Source organism: Hyla sarda, chromosome 7 (genome assembly GCF_029499605.1).
Source record: "Hyla sarda isolate aHylSar1 chromosome 7, aHylSar1.hap1, whole genome shotgun sequence".
Lineage (NCBI taxonomy): Eukaryota > Metazoa > Chordata > Amphibia > Anura > Hylidae > Hyla > Hyla sarda.
This window is the reverse complement of record NC_079195.1, coordinates 155,042,184-155,061,860: the sequence shown is the minus strand read 5'-3', so window position 1 is coordinate 155,061,860 and position 19,677 is coordinate 155,042,184. Positions and strand designations below refer to the sequence as shown.

Genomic DNA, 19,677 nt, shown 5'->3' with positions numbered 1-19,677 from the left:
CATAGACTTGCATTAAGGGGACGGGCCGTGATGTCATGAGGGGCGGAGTCATGACTTCACGCTGCTCCGGCCCCTGTATCGCCCGTCATTACGCACAGAGCGAACTCGCTCTGTGCAGTAATGATGGCGGGGTGCCGCAACGGCAATCCCCGGGGTCCCCAGCAGCGGGACCGCGGCGATCTAACATCTTATCCCCTATGCTTTGGATAAGGGATAAGATGCCAGGGGTGGAGTACCCCTTTAAGCACATGTATTCTCATTGATTCCGAATATTCGGAATCTCTTACAAATAAAATAGCATTTATTTAATACACTTGAGTGCTGTAGATTATTTTCTGTGTCTATTGGACTGAGGAATCTTTCCACAGAGTACCTTCAGAACAGAGTAGTACCATTACTTCTAGCCAGTATACCATTATAGTAGTATATAGTATAAGTCCTATGACAATCACCCATTGTATATGTTTTTATGACATGTCAATGTAAATGTCCAGAAACATCTTCACCATTCTGGGCACCAGTGTACGAAAAAGACATAGGAGGACATTTATCATTGTTGCTTTGATAAGCAAGTTCTGAAGTCTTTTTTTTTTTTGCTTTAGTTTTGCTTATGTGACATATTTATTATTCTATCACAGGGGGTTGATAAATTTGGCACACATTAGCATAAAACAATAAATCACTCTAAAATACAACTTTTTTAGCATACACAAGCAAAAACCTATAAATGACTTCAGAACAACACTTTGTTCCATCACCTCTTCTTCTCTGTGACTTTTCTGCTCTAAAGTTGCAAAAAATGTTTGTGGACAACATGTCTAGTCAAATGAAGAAACAAAAAAGGTCCAGCATAGCGACATGCAGTAAAACCGTATTCTTTATTCAAGCTTCACATAGACATTAGCATAGGATAGTTCGGACAACAGTGACGCGTTTCAGCGGACGTATCTGCCTTAGTCATACTAAATCCACTTATGATCCATCCGGACTATATAGGGGAGAGACTCCACCCACAACAGGTGCAAATACCTGTCCTAGTTGGACCAGCTCTCCACCAACAGAGTCCAGAGCTAACAAATAGACAGATTAACCAATGGATCATAATATGCCACATTAGTACATAAAAACATGTATATCCTCCCCTCCTATTCAACCCACAGATCTCAAACAGTTGTGACACTGGAACAGTTATCCCATGGATTTCATCCAAAATCTTCCTTTTAGCCAATATAAGAGATCCATACAAGAGGACACTCTTTCCCTTCCAAACCCTCAGAGACAAATATCACCTCTCTAGTGATGACTTTCAGCTTTATCAAGCAAATAAACATCACATGAACACGACCTCTGACGACTCCCTTTTTCCACCTCCTATGCCATTTGAAATGCTATGTAGGGGCTCCAAATCAACCAAGGGCCTCATTTCTAACATTTATAATATATTGTCCTCGAAAGGGGGCATCGACAATCATAGGCACACATACATGGACAAATGGGATTTTGGGTCACCCCTTGTCCACTTCTCAATGGCAGAGCATCTGGAAAGCTGCAGCCAACTCATCCTCCTGCATCTCCCACCAGGAGAACCAATGTGGTACCAAACTCCAGAAAAACTACATCATCTCTTTCCACAAGTGTCCCCTTTATGTTGGAGATGTCAGGCTGGTACTGGCTCCCTCCAACATATTTTTTGTTACTGCCCTGCATTGAGACACTTTTGGTTGGAGGTTCAATCCTTAAAGTGTACCTCATGAAACAAACTTTTTATATATTAAAGGTAAAACCCTACTGAACAACTTTTTTAATTGCTTTTATTTAAAAAAATCCTCCTTTCATGTTTTTTTTTACTTTAAAAACTTTTCCTCTAGGGGTCTCCCTAGCAATCCCGTCAGCAAGCATTTCGGACTCAGTGAGTGCTTCTGAAATCAGCTCTGTGCAGCTCCCAGCCTGTCAGACAGGCAGGAGGGAGGGAGAGAGAGCACTCAGCTCATACACAAGCAGGAAGCAAACAGAGAGGATACATTTCCTCTTCTCTTTTTCACATTCCTGTCCCCTCTGTCCACTTTCCACATGGCTAATTATATATGCACTGCTCTCCGGACTTGCCATTGCTATGACAACCTCCCCTGCTCTCTGCTTACAACTGCACTACCAAAGGGCATAGAAAAAATGTATTTTTAGGGGGTTTTAAAGCAAAATAAATGCAGGGATAGACTTTGTCAAAGTCAGGGACAGATGGGGAGGGGGATTAGGGAAAGTTTAGATGTGAAAGGTACTCTTTAATAGCTCGGGTTTTAGGCGTTTGTCCTCTCTTGCACCCGAATACATACCTTCTAAACCTCCCCCTCCCGGAATGTCCTCCACTTCATTCAAACTACTCTTACACATCCTAACAGCTTCCAAATGTCTCATAGCCCGCTGGTGGAAGCGCTCTGATACCCCACCTATCCAGGCTTTACTAGAAAAAATCAGGGTACGCAGGATGGAACGTACAAGTACGCAGTACGATCAAGTACGCAGGATGGAACGCCTGTCAGCTGTCATGGAGAATAGGTAATTTTTTTTTTTCAGAAGATTTGGAGACTTTGGGAGGAGTACAAAGATTCTATAACTGTTCATTGACTGATTATGAGAATGCGAGACCCTGATCTTTTCTTTCTTCTTCTTATATTCTTCCACCCTCAGATATTCCAACCGGATTCATTACAGCTTTTTCTTTCCTCACTTTTCAGTGAGCTCATATCCTTTATCTGAATTTCCGTACTGCTCTATAACCTCTTTCTTTTCTTTTTTTCTTTTTCTTATGTACAATGCCATTTTATTAAGTACTTATGTACTGTATTCATGCGATCCTAACTAGATCTATTGTACATCCCTCTTTATTTTTTCTGTATGTTAAAATGGAAAAACTATTTTAAATAAACAGTTATAAAAAATAAAAAAAACATTTATATCCTATAACAATACGGACATCTGTCAAAAATGTTTAAAATCTGTGTCTAACGGTACAAAAAATAAACTATAACATTACTAACAAAAGATTGTTTTGTAGTACACACAGTGCATTCTTCATATGAACCGTATGACCACTAAACATTGTACTTGTCACACTTTGAGCACAAAACAGGAGTCTTTTGATGATGAAATAAACATTCAATATACAATGGACTTAAAGAAGAGGAATGTTATTGGAGATAGATGTTATCATGTATATGCTGCATCATTTTCACAAATTCATAATATACATACATTTGTACAGATATGTAGTGAATATGCATATACCACTCCACAGAAAGGGAAAAGAATCATGTAGCTTACGAAAGTAAAATGCTCCTACGATAATCTGTCCCAAGATCCATAAATTGATCCTCCATAAACCATATAACAATCTATTTATTTTGGAATATATATAGCCGATGATCTTCTGATACAGAGCTGATACTAGATGTAATACTCATATAGCAGACAATATGGGATGAACAGAAGGCAATACATAACTTTATCAGTATGAATATAAATAAAATTAGTAATGCAAAATAACATCTTGCCTTCTGTTCATACCCATAGGATACCGGGTACCGAGTTTCATAATGCAAAAGATTGTTCATCACTGTGCAACAAGTGCACCTAGTGTGTCCGCACTTAAAGGGCCCTACGTGTGCAAGCCAGGTGGGTTTACTCGGGCTACTGCTGGAAAATAAGCTAGGATATATTTGTGTAGCTATAGTAGTACCTTTCCTCGATACACATAGAAACCCTGTTGAAAGACTCTCGCATATGCAGGATCTCTGCTGATCATGGCAATGTATTTTTGCACTATTTTTTGCACAGCATTAAAATCTTTGCTGTACTGAGTAGAGAATACAATGGGGTGACCATTAGGGGACCTGCCACCAGACAAGAGGGCATTCCGTTCTTTATTCCAAGCTATATCCATAGCTCATCTGATATGGCACGGACGATACCCTCTTCGCTTTAAACATGATGCTATGTTGTCTGCAATTGCGTTAGGCTCTAATCTTCTCCCCGACAGGCAAATTCTTGATAACGTGGGGTGGGCGATCATCCCCTGCTAATAGAATCATTTAGACACATAGGGGGACATGTATCAAAGATTTTACCCCTGTTTTGTGTGTATTTTTTTGCGCAAAATTTTGTGCAAGCCCTTTTTTTTGCGCATTTTTTTTGCGCACGTTTTGGTAGAGCATGTCCTCCAGATGTGGCTGAATCAGGGTACCTTGGAGTGACATCTATAGTACACATGGATTTATTACCTGCATTATTTTCCTTTGCACCAAAAATTTTGACGCAAGTGCGTCTTTTTCCCCGTAAATATAAGCCAACTTTAACTGCATGTAGCGATTCTTTCTATTTCTGAAGGAAAGTTCTACTAAGGAACCACCAGAATGTTTTATCTTTCCTATCTCAATTCCTCATTTGGTTTGCTTTATATTTTTACTCCTTGGTTATTCCAAAGCACTTTTAAAATAATTAGCATATAGAATATTTGTTTACAGTTCAGTTATTCATTAGATCACTTGTATATTGTTATTTTATGATCCAACAATTTAATACATTTACATAGGAAATGTTTGATAACTTATCATTGAACAAGCTCCATCACATTAAAATAGCTTTGTAATCCACTTAACACTGTAGATCATTCTCCTTTTATTTTTACAATTTACTGCTTTCCGTTATACTTTTCCCCAGCGCCCGGTAAGATAGCCAGCCATCTTACCATATTCCCCCCCCCCCCCCCCCCCCCAGCGATCGCTGCTATCAGCTAGTCAAATCTGACCAGCGGATAGCAGCGTTTCGCTATGAGAATACTTAGCAGCGCGGTGTGTGAGTCCGGATCACGGGGATCGGGACACACACCGCTCTGCTAAGTGTCCCTTACCCGTCCCCCGGCGTCACTTAACCGGCCATGCGGTGTCATGAGCGGTCCCGGTGCGAGCGGCGTCCATCAGGTGGTCCCGGGGGTGGTGCTTCCCCGCGGTGAGTTTGTAGCAGGGCGGCATCTTCATTGGCAGCAGTGAGATCGCCGTAAAGCGATCTCACTGCTGCCTCTGGGAGTTTCAAAACTGCAACTCCCAGCATGCCCAGACAGCCTGTGGCTTTCTGGGCATGCTGGGAGTTGTAGTTTTGGAACATCTGGAGGGCCACAGTTTGGAGACCACTGTATAATGGTCTCCAATCTGTGCTCTTCCAGATGTTCCAAAATTACAAATCTCAGCATGCCCACTCTGTTGAGGCATGCTGGGAGTTGTAGTTCTGTAACATATGGAAGACCACAGTTTGGAGACCATTATACAGTGGTCTACAAACTGCACACCTCCAGCTATTGGAAAACTACAACTCCCAGCATGCCCAGACTGCCCAAGCATGCTGGGAGTTGTAGTTCGTCAACATCTGACCCTTCAGATATTGCCGAAATACAACTTCCAGCATGTATGGCCATGCTGGGAATTATAGTTTTGCAACAGCTGGAGGCACACTAGTTGGGAAACATTGTTCGTTTCCTAACTCGTTTCCTAACTTATCTTCAAAAAGGGCTCTAGGTCTTCCCCAGGAAACTATAGACCGGTAAGTTTAACGTGCATTGTGGGTAAATTGTTTGAAGGACTTATAAGGGATTACATACAGGAATACATAGGGGATAATTGTATTATAAGTGATAGCCAGCATGGGTTTACTAAGGATAGAAGTTGTCAAACCAATCTAATTTGCTTTTATGAAGAGGTGAGTAGAAGCCTTGACAGAGGAATGGCTGTGGATATAGTGTTTCTGGATTTTGCTAAAGCGTTTGATACTGTCCCTCATAGACGTCTGACAGGTAAGTTAAGGTCTTTGGGTTTGGAAATTTTAGTTTGTAACTGGATTGAACACTGGCTCATGGATCGTACCCAGAGAGTGGTGGTCAATAATTCGTACTCTGATTGGTCCCCGGTTATTAGTGGTGTACCCCAAGGTTCAGTACTGGGCCCGCTGTTGTTTAATTTATTTATCAATGATATAGAGGATGGTATTAACAGCTCTGTTTCTATCTTTGCAGATGACACCAAGCTTTATAGCACGGTACAGTCTATAGAGGATGTGCATAAGTTACAAGATGACTTGGATAGACTAAGTGTCTGGGCATCTACTTGGCAAATGAGGTTCAATGTGGATAAATGTAAAGTTATGCATCTGGATACTAATAACCTGCATGCATCGTATGTCTTAGGGGGGATTAAACTGGCAGAGTCACTGGTAGAGAAGGATCTGGGTGTACTTGTAGATCACAGACTACAGAATAGCATGCAATGTCAGGCTGCTGCTTCCAAAGCCGGCAGGATATTGTCATGTATCAAAAGAGGCATGGACTCAAGGGACAGGGACATAATACTCCCCCTTTATAAAGCATTGGTATGGCCTCACCTGGAATATGCTGTTCAGTTTTGGGCACCTGTCCATAAAAGGGACACTGCGGAGTTGGAAAGGGTGCAGAGACGCGCAACTAAACTAATATGGGGCATGGAACATCTTAGCTATGAGGAGCGATTAAAGGAGTTACAATTGTTTAGTCTTGAGAAGAGACGTTTAAGGGGGGATATGATAAACGTATATTAGTATATTAATGGCCCATACAAAAAATATGGAGAAAAACTGTTCCAGGTTAACCCCCCCCAAAGGACGAGGGGGCACTCCCCCCGTCTGGAGAAGAAAAAGTTTAGTCTCAAGGGGCGACACACCTTCTTTACCGTGAGGACTGTGAATTTATGGAACGGTCTACCTCAGGAACTGGTCACAGCAGGAACAATTAACAGCTTTAAAACAGGATTAGATACATTCATGGAACAAAATAACATTAATGCTTATGAAGAAATATAAAATCCCATCCCTTCCCCAATATCGCGCCACACCCCTACCCCTTAATTCCCTGGTTGAACTTGATGGACATATGTCTTTTTTCGACCGTACTAACTATGTAACTATGTAACTCTTTTTCCCAACCCGTGTGCCTCCAGCTGTGCCTCCAAACTATAACGCCCAGCATGCACTGACAGACCATGCATGCTGGGAATTGAAGTTGTGCAACAGCTGGAGGCACACTGGTTTGGAAACACTAAGTTAAGTAAAAAACTTTCAAATGTTTTGCAACCAGTGTGCCTTCAGCTGTTGCATAACTACAACCCTCAGCATGCACGGACTGCCAAAGGGCATGCTGGGAGTTGTAGCAGTATGCCTCCAGCTGTTGCATAACTACAAGTTCCAGCATGTCCTTCTGCTGTCACTGCATGCTGAGATTTGAAGTTTTTGCAACAGCTGAAGGCACACTGGTTGCGTGTTTCGCAACCAGTGTGCCTCCAGGTGTTGCAAAACTACAACTCCCAGCATGCACGGACAGCCAAAGGTCATGCTCGGAGTTGTAGTTTTGCAACAGCTGGATGTTTCCCCCCCTCCCCCCAATGTGAATGGACAGGGTAAACTCACATGGGCGGAGGTTTACAGGGAGTGCTGCAAGATTGAGATGCAGCAAACTCGCTGTCAACCCCCGCCCGTGTGACTGTACCCTAAAAACACTACACTACACTTAAATAAAATAAGTAAAAAACACTATATATACACATATCGCTACACAGCCCCCCTCCCCTCCCCAATAAATATGAACAACGTCTGGTACGGCACTGTTTCCAAAATGGAGCCTCCAGCTGTTGCAAAACAACAACTCCCAGTATTGCCGGACAGCCATTGACTGTCCAGGCATGTTGGGAGTTTTGCAACAGCTGGAGGCACCCTGTTTGTGAAACACTGGCATAGAATACCCCTATGTCCATCCCTATGCAAAACCCTAATTTAGGCCTCTCACTTTGGAGCCCTGTCGTATTTCAAGGCAACATTTTAGGGTCACATATGGGGTATCGCCGTACTCGGGAGAAATTGCCTTACAGATTTTGGGGGGCTTTTTCTCCTTTTACCCATTATGAAAGGGAACAGTTGGAGTCTACACCAGTATGTTAGTGTATAAAAATAAAATTATTTACACTGACATGCAGGTATTGCCACATACTTTACATTTTCACAAGAGTTAAATGGAAAAAAAGATCCCCATTTTTTGGGACACAATTTAGCCAGAGTACGGAGATACCACATATGTGGGCGCAAAGTGCTCTGCGGGTGCACAACAAGGCCCATAAGGTAGAGTGCACCATGTACATTTGAGGTGATTTGCACAGGGGTGTCACAGATGTTAAATGAAGAATAAGGACATTGGTATAATTGATGTGTTATAATTGGGTGCAAAAAGTGGTATTATTGTGAGATTAAAACTCTACATAATGAAGAAAAAAAATTCTAAAACTAATAACGAGGACACACTTACTGTTTAGGTGCAGAAACGCTGCAGACAAAGCTCCTACTAAATAGAGCTGCGGTGTAAATTTATGCTCTGAGGAGAATTCTAAATTTAAACGCAATTCAAGAAAGTAGCTGCACAAGAATGATAAATTTAACGCAGCTGCGCCAAATTTACACAACAGGCAGAGGGGTAAAAAATTTCTATTATACACTGGAAATGATACATGTCCCCCTATGTGTATATAGAAGCGCTGCGGGGAACAGACATATAGTGTTATATGTCTGGCCCCCCATATAGCCCCCACAGTACTATGCGTCAAAATGATTCTATCATATTGACACATAGCGTTGCGGGGACTATGGGGGAGATGTATCAAACCCTGTCCAGAGGAAAGGTTGCCCATAGCAACCAATCAGTTTGCCTCTTTCATTTTTAAGGAGACCTGTGAAAAATTAACTAAGCGATCTGATTGGTTGCTATGGACAACTCAGCAACTTTTCCTCTGGACCGGTTTTGATAAATCTCCCCCCTATATAGAAGTGCTGTGGAGGACAAGATGTATAGGGGGGGCACTGTATTTATAGCGCAGCAGGGAGCACTGTATTTATAGCGTTGCGGGGGGGCAGACATATAGCCCACAGCGCTTCTGTATATCTTGCCCCCCGCTGTACTATGTGGATCCACACTGACTGACTTTATAAACCCCGCCAGGAGCCCTAAATGGCCACTCACTCAGGGCTCCCACTCAGGGCTCCCGGCAGGGTATTTAAAAATGAAAGTAAAAATACACTATACACATCGCAGGGGAACGGAGCATGCGTCAGCTTTCCTGGTTAATAACTTATGATCGCATTGGGTCTCAGAAGTGAGACTCAGTGCGATCAATCCCTCAGCCCCTGTACTACTTCCCCCAACATGGAACATACTCTATTCCATGATGGGGGTAGTAGTACAACACTAATGCAGCCTCCCCAGCTGCCTGCAGACTACTACTCCGATCATGGAAACAAGTCTGTTCCATGATGGGTGTAGTATTAGTCCCGCAGCACTGCAGGAGTCCACAGATGTCCCCTTTCCTGAGCATGCTCAGAAGTAATGATGGTTAAAAAAACGATTTTATAAACCAAGTCTAAACGGATGACATTAAAGGCTCATCAATTTGCCATATCCCTTTCTATTCTGTTATTTTTGACAGGAGAAAAAATACAGCATGCAACGTCTTTTCCAAATGGGTGATAGAGAATTCTAAAGAAATACCATTGACATCAATGGGATTCTTTTAGAGTCGTTTGCAACCCGTTTGAAAAATTATCAATCGGATTGATAATGAATATTTATTAACAGGGGCAGACGTTAATGTGAACGAGCCCTAAACACCATGATAAATGTCCCCCATAGTGGAGTTAGTTTAGAAAAAAGATGGCTTAGGGTTGCCTTATAACCGTGTATAAAAATATCAGGGGTGAAGTACAAAGATCTCTCCCAATATCTATTTATACCAAGGACTGTGTATACAGGGGGTGTGGAAATTTAAAAAACTAACTACTTGTCCAAGGGACTAAAACTGAACACAATCTGCTTATCCCTCATGACAATTACCTTGTCCTTGTACACAAAATAGTTTTAACCAAAATAGTATGAAAATTAGGTCTTTATTAGTTTATTTAGTTTTTGCACTTTAGTTTTTTCCTTGTTGCCCTATATTAGTAGTGTTGAGCGGCATAGGCCATATTCGAATTCGCGAATATTCGCGAATATATGGACGAATATTCGTCATATATTCGCGAATATTCGCATATTCGTTATATTCTCGTTTTATTTTCGCATATGCGAAAATACGCATATGCGAAAATTAACATACGCGAAAATGCGCATATGCGAAAATTAGCATATACGAATTTTCGCACGCCAGTCTCACACAGTAGTATTACAGCCTTCTTTACACCACACAAACTGGAAGCAGAGAGGGGTGATCACTGTGATGTGTACTGTGAAGAAAAAAATAAATAAAAAACGAATATTCGTAATTCCGAATATATAGCGCTATATTCGTGAAATTCGCGAATTCGCGAATATGCGATATTCGCGAATAATATTCGAATTGCGAATATTCGCGAGCAACACTATATATTAGCCATAAATCCTATTTTTCCTATTTTTTTTTGTAATGAAATTTTTTTTACATAAAATATCCACCTTGTTCTGAGACTTGGTATTTTGATATATTAGGTCGCCCTGGTTACAGCAATACCAAATTTGTTTAGTCATTGGATTCCTCACTCTGATCAATGCAGTTCTATTGAACACAGCTCATCTGTGTGATCTGTGCTCATTTACTATGTATGGAGAAAAAATTGGGACATGCACCAGCGCAACCTGTGCCTTTACCTCGTGGCGGCAGTGTATATAGGTGTGTAAAATATAGATGCTCACCTGGGTGTGTTGTGCTCCGGGCACAACACTGTAGTCAGCCTTAAGGCAGAAGAAGAAGCAGCAGCTGTGTCATTTTTCTACAAGGTGTGTCATTTTTCTACAAGGATCTCATCTGTGCTCATTTGGCTCAATTAAATGCAGATCCACGGCAGCCATGGAGGTAAGCGTTCCGGCTACCTCCATAGTGGATCACCTTACCGTGATTGCACTGCAGAGGGAAGATCCACCCCACTAGACCACCAGGGATGGTTAAAAGGTACCTTTAGACACCATTGTCAGCTTTGACAGTGGCGATCTAAAGGGTAAATAGTCGGCAGCGGCAAATGTTGCTATTAGCAACGGTCTCCAGCAATCAGCTGGGGGCCAGTTCAATGCAGTTCTATTGAACTCCATTGATCTTTGTGAAGCAGGCTCCAGTTAGGAGCCCGCTCCATACACCCTGAGCGCTGTCAGGTTGTTGGTCCGGCTCTGCTTGCCCTAAGCAGGGCTAAATGTCAGACAAATTCACCTGCATGGCGCCCTGTACTGCATGTTAGGGGTGTCGGGTGATGAGATTTCCACATCCCTGGTATATACCAGGGGGGGGGGGCATTCTCTATGCTTGGATTTATACACCAAAAAATTCCCAAATCCATTCAGGGCTCACGACTCTCAGGGGCTAATTCCCTTAAGCTAGGGACCCCCCTAAAACTCTATGTTTATTATTAAAATGTAAACAATCCTAGCGCTATGGACTGGTGCTTGTATGCAGAGGAACACTCAGTATTCTTAATAAGGGTTACTCAGGGGAATTCTACTATTAGTCTCTGTTTTCTCTACTAACCTTTCACTACACTATCCTCAAACTGGACTCCCTGATTAACCAACCTCTGCTGTTAAAAACATACACAGCAGTGACCTCCCTAACGTTTAGCCTGCCGGACCGTTTTTTTCAAGGGCTGCGCGCTTATGCAGTACTTGTCATATCTAGTTACCTTTAAAACCTCCGTTTGTGGGTGTGTCCGATGGCTGGATATCTCAATCACCAATGGCATCTTGCCACGTCTCAGTGGGAGGGATAAAGCTTCAAACCATAATCCAATCAGTTCTCTGATGTCAGTTATGTAGGAGGAGTCCACTGCTGATGTTTATTGCTGTCCAGTCATGTGATCACTCACATGTTCTGCCACACTTGCGCTCACCTGGCTATGCCCAATCACTTGACCGTATCTGGAGACTGTGCATTGCAACTTCAGTTGTCCCGGCACTGGCGCATTACTCTCCATCCCGTTCTGTCCCTGGCGCTTGTGCAATATCATCTGATATTCTCCACACTTAGTATTTGAACTTTTTAGCCGATCTACCCATTTTACATGATATAAATCTTTCTCTGGGATTTAAATAAATAGGGTAAGTGTCTCCAAGATAAAAGTCAATACTTTTTGTTATTATGATCAGCTACAGTTGAATCTTAGTTTTCATATTATGTGGCACTTTTTTTTTTAGATTAGATGTTCTCCTTATCCTATACTGTATAACTCATTATTTAATATGAGGGCTAATCCAATTGGTATATTTTTGATCTTTGTTATAACTTATTTCTTCATAAATATTTATGGCTTTATACATATTTTTGTTCCTTTACATATGTTATTTATTTTAACTTCTCTATTTTAGGACACCTGCACCTCACATCAGTCATCCCACACTAACTGGACTAAACAGATCCTCCTCGGGTAAGAAACTCCAAAGCCCCCTCTTACTCTAGATTATACTTACTACAATATTCCACACTAATTACCACTTTGTGGCTTAATTTCTCGGTATTCCCTTGTAATAAGATTAATTATGTTTTAAGATTTCTAGATGTGCTCATATCTTTCACCATATAATATTTACACAAAAAATCCTCCATTATAGTTATCTGCAATTTAATTCAACCCTTCACTTCAAAAAAGCCCTCATTTAATCCATCCAGGGCTCTGCTTTTAAGACGTAAAATCCATCTTGCCTCCTTCTTTTGGAGGAGGTTATCAATATTTCCCCTCCTTTGTCCTAATTTCAACAGGAAGATGCCTTCAAATTTCATGGTGGGGGAGGGCAAACCTCCAGCTGTTGCAAAACTACAACTCTCAGCATGGACTTACAGATCGTGCAAGCTGGGAGTTGTAGTTTTGCCACAGCTGGAGGCACACTGGTGAGGAAACACAGAGTTATTTAACAGACAAACTCAGTGCTTCCCCACCAGTGTGCCTCCAGCTGTTACAAAACTACAACTCCCAGCATGCACGGTTTGTCAGTGCATGCTGGGAGTTGTAGTTTTACAACAGCTGGAGGCACACTGGTGGGAAAACACTGAGTTAGGTTCTGTTACCTAACTCTGTGTTTCCTCACCAGTGTGCCTCCAGCTGTGGAAAAACTACAACTCCCAGTATGCACTCATAACCAAAGGGCATGCTGGGAGATGTAGTAATGCAACAGCTTGAGGCACGCAACTATAACTCCCAGCATGCCGAGACAGCAGTTTGCTGTTCGAACATGCTGAGAGTTGTAGTTTTGCAACATCTGGAGGGCCACAGTTTAGAGACCACTGCACAGTGATCTCCAAACTGTGGCCCTCCAGAAGTTGCAAAACTACAAATCCCAGCATGCCCTGACAGCCAACAGCTGTGTGGGCATGCTGGGAGTTGTAGTTTAGCATCATAAGGAGGCTCACAGTTTGCAGAAATCACTGCATGGTGACAATCAGCCGATCTCACCTAGACAGGAGCACTAGGATGGGTATGGGGAGGGGGAAGAGAAATTTAAATTCCTCCTCTGAAATCAGATTCCTAATTTTGGATGAAACCAAAATGCATTTTAATTTAGACAGATACTCATCAGTCAGATATTTTCTATCTTTCTTTCTATCTATCTGTCTTTCAAGATATTAAATACCATATCCACATATCCACATTTTCTCTTTGTTGTTCCCCACAGGGTTCACAGAGCTTACACAGCTCTGATCTCCTCATTGATCTCCTCATTGATCTCCATGCACTGAGGAGATCGGAGCTGTGAAAGGCAGTTTTTTCAACTGCCTTTGCTGTGATTGGTCAATCTGGATTGATTGACCAATCACAGCAAACGGGGGGTGGGGCTAGTCACGGGGGGTCCTGCGGCTGATGTCTGTGATGATCAGCTGTCTATGACAGCGGAAGTCACTTCTCTGTCTCAGCATGTTTACATGCTGTGACAGTTAATCTTCGAAAAAGGCGGCTCGTCCTAATGCGGCAAGTACTCGCTGATTAGGGCGAGCCGGCTCGTCCTTAGTCGGCAAGCAGTTAATGTTGCCATAAAGTCCCTCCACATCTTAACTCATCAAGAAAGTGCTCTCCATGACTATTAAATAATTGATTTTCTTAACCGTATCTTTCGTGTCTCTAAGATGTAAAGGGAGTGTGGAGACAAAGGGTACCAATAGTGTGCCTATGTATTTTCAATTTTTTATTTCCTGAAACTATAGGTCTCTCTTTTTATCGATAGGTGCTTCTTATGTGTTTTGGGAAGTGCATAAAATGTCTCTATTCTTAGATGCGATATGAAGAGAAATTTTAATTCCTCCTCTGAAATCAGATTCCTAATTTTGGATGAAACCAAAATGCATTTTAATTTAGACAGATACTCATCAGTCAGATATTTTCTAAATATCTTGTATGTTTCCCTGTCTTTCAAGATATTAAATACCATATCCACATATTCACATTTTCTCTTTGTTGTTCCCCACAGGGTTCAGCAGTCAATAACATCACATCATTCTGGGGGGGAGTGGCACCATCGGCATCATTTCTCTGTCCCTGTTGGGATCCGGGTGGTAAGGGAGGCTCATTCAAACCATTTGTATTCAGCCCTAAAAAATAAGTCGTAGAAGCGGGGGCATTTATTAGAGGAGCAACTATTTTTTGGGCACTCTGTATAGTATTCACTGTGGGATGTATCATTGGTAAGGCCGTAGCCCCCTGAAATTGTTGATTGGGGTGGTGCAGCAAAGGAGGTAAATTGTGAAGAGGGGCCAGCTCCAGCCCTGCTTTGGGGAATCCTTTCCCTCCATTTCTCTGTATTATTTTTAACTTTACTTCCCGGTTGAATTGGCTTATATTAGGGATGTTTTTTAGAATTCGGTTAACATTTTATTTTATTCCCTTTTCGTTTTGTTCGTTGAACTTTCAGATTTTTCAAAGTTTTCAGATTGAGAAAATTTCTATCTCTGTATATCTCTTCTTTCTCCTAATTATTTCTCTATATATGAATAAACTTTAGCATTTGCAAAATCCGTTTAATATCTTTTTTTATATTTTCTATGCTTTAGTTCATTTTATTTGTTTTTGAAAGTTTCCAAATTCTTTTACAACTTAGATTCCAATGACGCAAATTTAAGATTTGTATTAACCAGTTGCCGTCTAAGGATGAGCCGGCCCATCCTGAGACGGCAACCAGGGTATGACGTGGGCTACTGACTCGAGCCCGCGCCATACCGGCCAGCCCTCAGCTGATTCCTGTAGCTGAGGGCTGGCGTTAATAGCCGACATGCGGCGATCGCCACGGGCGGCTATCAACCCTTTAGATCGCCGCTGTCAAAGCTGACAGTGGCGTCTAAAGGGACCTTTAACCACTCCCTGGTGGTCCAGTGGGGTGGATCTCCCCCCTCCCCCCCGCAGCGCAATTGCGGGGGAGCAATCCACTATTGAGGTAGCCGGAGTCCCATCAAAACAAAAATAGCACCAATAAAAAGTAGAGTACCTATCATCATCTACACTCTCCCTAATCCCCCTCCCCATCTGTCTCTGACTCTCACTAACTCTATCCCTGTCATTATATTCTTTCAAAAACCCCTATATACTTTTATTCTTTCATGTTCGGCAGCTCATTTCCCTGCCGTGTGCGAGGGGAGGAAGTGGGCATGGCCCAGCAGGTGCGGCGTCATCTGATGCCTGCCAGTGCTAACTTCAGCCCTTCTTCCTCTCGGGACTGCGCATAGAGGCTGAGCACACGGCAGGGACGGCAGCCTGCTGTTGTAAGAGCACAGCGCTCACTCCCGCCTGTATAATTGACAGGCGGGGAGCTGTGCTGAGCTGGTCACGTGTCCAGACTGCAGTCTGCGATTCCGGACTCATGCCAGGCCGGCATGAGTCTGAAATCTTTACAAAGGCTTGTGGGAAGGGACTGCTAGGGAGATCCCTAGTGGTCACTTTTTAAAACAGTTAAAACACATAAAAGGAAGGAAAAAAAGAGAGAGCAAAAATGAAAAATGTCCTGGTCCTTAAGTGGTTAAAGTTCTGAATCTGTTTAATAGCAATCTTAAACTGTATATTCGTTCTCTGTTGGTACGTTTTCTCGTACTCCAGCAAATAATGAATAGGTCTCAAAGAATTATTTTTCCTCCTTATGGGAATTGGGTGTTAAAGGGGAATGTAAACCCTGATATTTCAGCTTCTGCTGGACGTGGCTCTTGCTCCCCCCCGCACTAACCAGCGGTACTGGCTGGTAGTGCGGGGGACGCTGATCAGTTTGATGCTTTTCATGCCCGGATCCGCCCCGGACGTAATCCTCAATTTTCAGTATATGCTAATTAGGTGCTAACTGGCACAGGTTGGGATAACTGCCACTTTGACATCAGCGCCGCTGGCCGCAGTGCCACCCACCTCATGAATATTCCTCCCCTCTCTCTGCCTCTCCCTCTTCATTACAAAGCCGGGAGAAAAGGTAGAGGTGGAGAGAGGGGAAGAATATTGATGAGCTGGGCGGTGCTGCGGCGCCTAATCTAAAAAGTGGCACAAACACGTAGGGGGAATAATTTAAAAACTAAGATTCAACAGTAGCCAATCTTAAGAATAAGAAGTATTGATGTATACTGAGTTAAAGTTTGGAGATATTTACAATATTTATTTAGATCCTGGAGGAAGATTTATATGATGTAAAATCAGTAGATGGGCTAAAGGGTTCAAATACCAAGTGTGAAGAATATTAGATAATATTGCGCAAGCACCAGGTATTGAATGGGATGGAGATTAATGTGTCTGTGCCTGGACAACTGAAGTTGCGAAACACAGTTGCAGTCCCTGGATATGGTCATGTGATCGGGCATAGTCAGGTGACTGCTAGTGTAGTGGAAAACGTGACTGATGACATGACCGGACAACAAGAGACATCAGCAACGGAGTCCTCCAACAGTACTGATGTTATGAGATTATGGATTGAAGCTTTATCCCCCCCCCACACCCCTCCCCTCATTGAGATGTGGTGGCAAGATACCATTGGTGATTGTGATATCCATCTATCGGATACACCCACAAACGGAGATGTGACAAGTATGGCATAAGTACTCAGCCCTTGACAAAGCCGATCTGGCCGGCGAAACGTCGGGGAGGTCACTGCTGTGTATGTTTTAAACAGCAGAGGTATCTAATCAGGGAGTCCAGTTTGAGGACAGTGTATTGAAAGGCTAGTAGAGAAAGCACAGACTACTAGTAGAATTCCCCTGAGTACCCCTTATTGAGAATACAGAGTGTACCTCTACGTATGTTGCATTTTTAAAAAGCACCTTACCATATTATTTTGAACACAAGGGATTGTTTACATTTTAACAAGAAACAATAAAAATAGAGTTGTAGGGGGGGCGGTACCCTATCTTAAAGGAGTATTGTGGCGCACTATATTATTAGCCCAAAATGTTCCCCACGGCTGTACCTTTCTATCCATGTCCTTCTTTCAAAAGTCGGTTCAGCCGCTTTCCCACTGCAGGGCCATGAAGTTCCCGGTACTTCTGGGTTATGGTGGTGTGGAGGATGACGTAAAAATCGTCATCCCCCATGCTGCTATGCTCCAGCTTCCTGCCCCTCCGTGCCTCACATCCACTCACCCCTTCCCCTGCCTCATCCTCTCCCCGCCCTAGTAATTGTAATAAACCCACCCCCCCAACCCCCCCTCGCAGCCTCGCTTCCCCGCTTCTGTACCCAGCTGACAGGGGAGGACACTGCTCATACCTACATCTTCTTTGCAGACTTCCTTAGTGGTTTTGAGAATATCCCTGGTAGTTACGGCAGTGTAACTATCAGGGATATCATTGGCCTAAATAGATTACATGTCCGGTCCCGGGAAAGGAGGACTGCGCAGGCGCTTTCGGCTTGCGCTGATAGGCTGGAGGCACTGTGAGGCATTTGCACAGCCGTCTTTCGCTGGGCTGTGCAATAGTGGGAGTGAACTAATTGTGGCTGGGAGGCCGGCATACGGTGGGGAGGATCTCGAACATGGTGGCGGTTCGTTACCAAGATGGCCCCGGCCCACAGCATGCATGGGGTACGAAATTCATAATCATTGCAGACAGCCTGTACTTCTGGAATTGGGAAAAGTCAGGGATGCGTTCAGGTAACTGAGGTTACATAGTTACATAGTTAGTACGGTCGAAAAAAGACATATGTCCATCAAGTTCAACCAGGGAATTAAGGGGTAGGGGTGTGGCGCGATATTGGGGAAGGGATGAGATTTTATATTTCTTCATAAGCATTAATGTTATTTTGTTCCAGGAATGTATCTAATCCTGTTTTAAAGCTGTAAATTGTTCCAGCTGTGACCAGTTCCTGAGGTAGACCGTTCCATAAATTCACAGTCCTCACGGTAAAGAAGGCGTGTCGCCCCTTGAGACTAAACTTTTTCTTCTCCAGATGGAGGGAGTGCCCCCTCGTCCTTTGGGGGGGTTTAACCTGGAACAGTTTTTCTCCATATTTTTTGTATGGGCCATTAATATACTTATATACGTTTATCATATCCCCCCTTAAACGTCTCTTCTCAAGACTAAACAATTGTAACTCCTTTAATCGCTCCTCATAGCTAAGATGTTCCATGCCCCATATTAGTTTAGTCGCGCGTCTCTGCACCCTTTCCAACTCCGCAGTGTCCCATTTATGGACAGGTGCCCAAAACTGAACAGCATATTCCAGGTGAGGCCGTACCAATGATTTATACAGGGGGAGTATTATGTCCCTGTCCCTTGAGTCCATGCCTCTTTTGATACATGACAATATCCTGCCGGCTTTGGAAGCAGTAGCCTGACATTGCATGCTATTCTGTAGTCTGTGATCTACAAGTACACCCAGATCCTTCTCTACCAGTGACTCTGCCAGTTTAATCCCCCCTAAGACATACGATGCATGCAGGTTATTAGTATCCAGATGCATAACTTTACATTTATCCACATTGAACCTCATTTGCCAAGTGGATGCCCAGACACTTAGTCTATCCAAGTCATCTTGTAACTTATGCACATCCTCTATAGACTGTACTGTGCTACAAAGCTTGGTGTCATCTGCAAAGATAGAAACAGAGCTGTTAATACCATCCTCTATATCATTGATAAATAAATTAAACAACAGCGGTCCCAGTACTGAACCTTGGGGTACACCACTAATAACCGGGGACCAATCAGAGTACGAATCATTGACCACCACTCTCTGGGTACGATCCATGAGCCAGTGTTCAATCCAGTTACAAACTAAAATTTCCAAACCCAAAGACCTTAACTTACCTGTCAGACGTCTATGAGGGACAGTATCAAACGCTTTAGCAAAATCCAGAAACACTATATCCACAGCCATTCCTCTGTCAAGGCTTCTACTCACCTCTTCATAAAAGCAAATTAGATTGGTTTGACAACTTCTATCCTTAGTAAACCCATGCTGGCTATCACTTATAATACAATTATCCCCTATGTATTCCTGTATGTAATCCCTTATAAGTCCTTCAAACAATTTACCCACAATGCACGTTAAACTTACCGGTCTATAGTTTCCTGGGGAAGACCTAGAGCCCTTTTTGAAGATTGGCACCATATTCGCCTTGCGCCAGTCCCTTGGCACAATACCAGACACCAGAGAATCTCTAAATAT

The 19,677-nt window shown here is 42.9% G+C and overlaps 1 protein-coding gene across 5 annotated transcripts in view; it reads left to right on the top strand.

Annotated features, from left to right (window-relative positions):
- LOC130282598 (oocyte zinc finger protein XlCOF8.4-like) overlaps positions 1 to 19,677 on the top strand; it is a 107,528-nt gene that overhangs the window by 8,991 nt on the left and 78,860 nt on the right. For 2 of the 5 annotated variants that reach the window (XM_056530980.1, XM_056530982.1), the window contains exon 2: positions 12,434 to 12,492. The exons of 2 other annotated variants lie outside the window; for them this stretch is intronic. The gene's annotated coding sequence lies outside the window, so the exon portion shown is untranslated. Of the gene's footprint in view, positions 1 to 6,058; positions 6,179 to 12,433; positions 12,493 to 19,677 lie in introns of all 5 variants that reach the window. One more of the 5 variants, XM_056530981.1, reaches the window with a different exon arrangement.